Raw genomic sequence first — 5,601 nt, forward strand, 5'->3', positions numbered from 1 at the left:
CTCTCAAGACTGCCTTAGCTGTGTCCCATAGGTTCCGGTAGGTTGTGTTTTCATTTTCATTGACTTCTAGGAACTTTTTAATTTCCTCTTTTATTGCATCGATGATCCATTCTTCATTAAGTAATGAGTTATTTAGTTTCCAGCTGTTTGCATGTTTTTTGTCTTTACTTTTGTTGTTGAGTTCTACTTTTACTGCATTGTGGTCAGATAGTATGCACGGTATTATTTCTATTTTCTTATATTTGCTGAGGCTTGCTTTGTGTCCTAGGATATGATCTATTTTGGAGAAGGTTCCATGGGCTGCTGAGAAGAATGTATATTGTGTAGAGGTTGGATGAAATGTTCTATAGACATCTACTAGGTCCACTTGATCTATTGCATATTTTAGATCTTGGATTTCTTTATTGAGTTTTTGTTTGGATGACCTATCTATTGATGATAATGGAGTGTTAAAGTCTCCCACAACCACTGTGTTGGCGTTTATATATGCTTTTAGGTCTTTTAGGGTATGTTTGATGAAATTGGGTGCGTTGACCTTGGGTGCGTACAGATTGATGATTATTATTTCCTTTTGGTCTATTTGCCCTTTTATTAGTATGGAATGTCCTTCTTTATCTCGTTTGATCAATGTAGGTTTGAAGTCTACTTTGTCAGAGATAAGTATTGCTACTCCTGCTTGTTTTCGGGGGCCGTTAGCTTGGTAAATCTTCTTCCAGCCTTTCATCCTAAGCATATGCTTATTTCTGTCGGTAAGATGAGTCTCCTGTAAGCAACAAATTGTTGGATCTTCTTTTTTAATCCATTTTGTCAAACGGTGTCTTTTGATGGGTGAATTAAGTCCATTGACATTAAGTGTTAGTACTGATAGGTATGTGGTGATTCCTGCCATTTAGTTATCTTAGTTGTTTGAAGGTTTGATTGTGTGTACCTAACTTGATGTTACTCTCTACTGTCTTGCTTTTTCTTATCCTGTGGTTTGGTGCTGCCTGCCTTTTCATGGTTAAGTTGGGTGTCACTTTCTGTGTGCAGGATCCCTTGCAGAATCTTTTGTAATGGTGGCTTTGTGGTCACATATTGTTTTAGTTTCTGCTTATCATGGAAGACTTTTATTGCTTAGACCTCTATCTCATACCATGTTCAAAAATTAACTAAATGGATCAAGGAAAGATAAAATTCTTGAAAGGGAAAGTATATGTAAATCTTCATGATGTTGAATGAGGTCACAGTTTCCTATATATGACATCAAAAGCACAAACAATACAAAAAAGAGAAAAATATGACTTGCTAAAATTAAAATCAAAGAGCACTACTAAGAAAGTTCAAAGATAATCCACATAATTGGAGAAAATATTTGCACATCATTTATCTGATAAGGGTATAGTAACAAGAACTCTTAGAAAAAAAATCTTGAAAAAAATGAGCATAGGATTTACACAAATATTTCTCCAAAAATATACAAATGGCCAGTAAGCTCATGAAAATATGCTCAATATTGTTAACCCTTAGGGAAATGCAAATCAAAGCCACAATGAATCCACTACAATGGCTACAATGCAAAAATGATAATAAGTGTTGCAGAGGACGTAAAGAAGTTAGAACATTACTGGTGAGGATGTAAAGTGGTACAGCTATGTGGAAAACATTTTGGCAGCTCCTCAAACTTTTTTTTTGTGGTAATGGGGTTTGAACTCAGGGCCTATACCTTGAACCATTCCACCAACCCTTTTTGTGAAGGGTTTTTTTTGGAAATAGTATCACAAACTATTTCCAGGCTAGCTTTGACCACAATACTCCTAACCTCTGTCTGCCTCCTAAGTAGCTAGAATTACAGATGTGAGCCAATGGTACCCAGCTGAGTTCCTTAAAAATTTAAGCATATAATTACCATACAAGTCAGCAATATCACTCCTTTGAATATATACAACAGAATTGAAAACATTTATCTATACAAAACTTTAGACATAAATGTGTCCAAATAATGAATAAGCATTATTCCTAATAGCAAAAAATGTAAATGGCCAATGTCCATCAACCAGTTAATAAACAAAATGTCAGATATTAATGCAATGGAATATTATAGAGCAATAAGAAGAAATGAAATATTAATATTATTGCAATATAAATGAACTTGAAAATATTATGCTAAGTGAAAAAAGTTAGACAAAAAGCCACATATTATATAATGCCATTTAAAGAAAATCTCCAAAATAGCCAAATCCATAGAGACATTAAGTGTATTAGCATTTTCCAGAGGCTAAGGCAAAGGCAGAGCAGGGCTTTCCTGTCTAGTGAGTTCAGAGTTTTCTTTTGAGTGATATTCTCTGGAATTAGTAGGGATGGTTTCATAACATTGTGAATACACTAAAAACACTGAACTGTATTCTTTAAAATGGTTAAAATGGTGAGTTTTAGGTTATGTGAATTTTATTTCAATTAAAAGAGGAGGGAATCATAAGCCTGACAGAGAAGAAAGCAATTAGAGACCATCAGTAAATGCTAATTTTTAAAAGTCCCAAATTCCAGTTTCAGTTTTTTCAGGAAGCATAATAATTTAAACATCAAGTCCCAATTGCTTCATTGTGAGGATAGTGGACTTGTAGACAGACTATGCAAGGTTCAACCCTAGCTAGTTCTGTGTTGTCAGTTATGTAACCTCTCTCCCACCCAGTATGCTCCATCTATGAAATGGAAATGATAAAATTAACCATCAGTTTGAGGCAGGGCTGTACTGGCCCTTAATAAGTACTCTGTGATTAATAGTTACCATTATCAAAACCTTTAAAAATAAGTCTGTGATTGTTTTATAGAACCCAATCAACCTGAATAGTCAACTGTCTTTCTGGAGCCTACTGAAAAGGAAATGCTCTGGGAGATGAAAATTTCTGAGTGGCCCAAACAAGGAAAACATCATGAATAAAAGCCCTTGCTGCCAAGTCTTTTTTTATGTATTAGCTGTACAGGGGGAACTCATTGTGACAATTCCAAATAGGTTTACACTGTATATTGGTTAGTTCACCCCTACCATCTCTCCCCCTCGATCCCCCTCCCTGCCCCACTTAAAGCTATGCAAGAGGTTTCTTTGATTTATTTCATATAAGTATATGTAGTCCATATACTCTCACCTTAATCTCCTTTATTCACCCTCTATAGTTCCAATATTACAAACATGTTCTACATATGACTTTGTGTATGATCATGCTTGTTTTGTGTGTATGTTTATCTTTTGGGTCTATCTTCCACATATGAGAGAAAACATGCAGCCTTTGTCTTTCTGAGCCTGGCTTACTTCACTTAACACAATGTCCTCCAATCGCATCCATTTAACTTCAAACCACATGTTACTATTATTTCTTATGACTGAGTAAAACCCCCTTGTATATGTATAACATATTTTCTTGATCCATTCATCAGTTGTAGGAAATCTGGGCTGTTTCTATAGCTTGACTATTGTGAATAGTGCTGCAATGAATATCAGTGCAAATGTCTCTATTGTATCATGACTTACATTCCTTCGGGTAGATGGCCAGGAGCGGTATCACAGTATCATATGGCAGTTCTATCTTCAGCTTTTTGAGGAATCTCCACACTGCTTTCCATAATGGTTGTACTAATTTGCATTCCCACCAACAGTGTATAAGGGTTCCTGTTTTACTGCATCCTTGCCAGCATTTTTTGTTTTTGCCCTTAAATATGGCCATTCTAACTGGGGTGAGATAAAATCTTAGTGTAGTTTTGATTTGCATTTCTTTTATAGTCAGGGAAGTTGAACACTTCTTCATGTATTTAATGGCCTTCGAGAATTTCTTTGAGAATTACCTATTTAATTCATGTGCCCATTTCTTCATTAGGAGGTTCAATCTTTGGAGGTTGAGTTTTTTGAGTTCCCTATAGATTCTGGATATTAGTCTCTTGTCAAATGAATGCCGGCAAAGATTTTCTCCCTTTCTGTTGGCAGTCTTTTAAATCTAGTGACTTTTGCTGTGCGGAAGCTTTTCAGTTTGATGCAGTCCCATTTGTTCATTCTTTCTCTTAGATACTGAGCGTTTTGAGTTCTATTTAGGAAGTTATTCCCTATGCCTATATGTTCCTGTGAACTTCTTACTACTTCCTGTAGTTGTTTCAAAGTTTCAAGCTTTAGTCAAGGTCCTTGATCCACTTTGAGTTGATATTGGTACAGAGAGAGAGATAGGGATCTAGTTTCATTCTTCTACATGTGGGTATCCAGTTTTCCCAGCAATAAATATTTGTTGAAGAGGCTGTCTTTTCTCCATTATATGCTTTAGGCTCCTTTGTCGAAGATCTGTTGACTGTAGCTGTGTGGGTTTACATCTGGGTCTTCTTTTTTATTCCATTGTATTCCTATCTGTTTTTGTGCCAATACTACGCTGTTTTTATTGTTATGGTTCTGTAGCATAGTTTTAAGCTGGGAATTGTGATACTTCCAGCACTGGACTTTTTTTTATTATATGTGCTACAAAGCTTGGGTCATTTCTCCCCCCTGCCCCCACCCCCTCCCTTACTACCCACTCCCTTACCACCCTCTCCGCCCCCTACCTTTCTCCCCTACCCCCTCAATAACCAGCAGAACCTATTTTGCCCTTATTTCTAATTTTGTTGTAGAGAGAGTATAAGCCATAATAGGAAGGAACAAGGGGTTTTGATGGTTGAGATAAAGATAGCTATACAGGGAGTTGACTCACATTAATTTCCTGTACGAGTGTGTTACCTTCTAGGTTAATTCTTTTTGATCTCACCTTTTCTCTAGTTCCTGGTCCCCTTTTCCTATTGGCCTCAGTTGCTTTTAAGGTATCTGCTTTAGTTTCTCTGCGTTAAGGGCAACTAATGCTAACTAATTTTTTCAGTGTCTTACCTATCCTCACACCTCCCTTGTGTGCTCTCACTTTTATCATGTGCTCAAAGTCCAATCCCATTGTTGTGTTTGCCCTTGATCTAATGTCCACATATGAAGAAGAACATACAATTTTTGGTCTTTTGGGCCAGGCTAACCTCACTCAGAATGATGTTCTCCAATTCCATCCATTTACCAGCAAATGATAATATTTCGTTCTTCTTCATGGCTGCATAAAATTCCATTGTGTATAGATACCACATTTTCTTAATCCATTTATCAGTGGTAGGGCATCTTGGCTGTTTCCATAACTTGGCTATTGTGAATAGTGCCGCAATAAACATGGGTGTGCAGGTGCCTCTGGAGTAACCTGTGTCACAGTCCTTTGGGTATATCCCCAAGAGTGGTATTGGCTGGATCAAATGGTAGATCAATGTTTAGCTTTTTAAGTAGCCTCCAAATTTTTTTCCAGAGTGGTTGTACTAGTTTACATTCCCACCAAAAGTGTAAGAGGGTTCCTTTTTCCCCGCATCCTCACCAACACCTGTTGGTGGTGGTGTTGCTATTGATGGCTATTCTAACAGGGGTGAGGTGGAATCTTAGTGTGGTTTTAATTTGCATTTCCTTTATTGCTAGAGATGGTGAGCATTTTTTCATGTGTTTTTTGGCCATTTGAATTTCTTCTTTTGAGAAAGTTCTGTTTAGTTCACTTGCCCATTTCTTTATTGGTTCATTAGTTTTGAGAGAATTTA

Source organism: Castor canadensis, chromosome 5, assembly GCF_047511655.1.
Source record: "Castor canadensis chromosome 5, mCasCan1.hap1v2, whole genome shotgun sequence".
In the NCBI taxonomy this organism is placed as follows: Eukaryota; Metazoa; Chordata; class Mammalia; order Rodentia; family Castoridae; genus Castor; species Castor canadensis.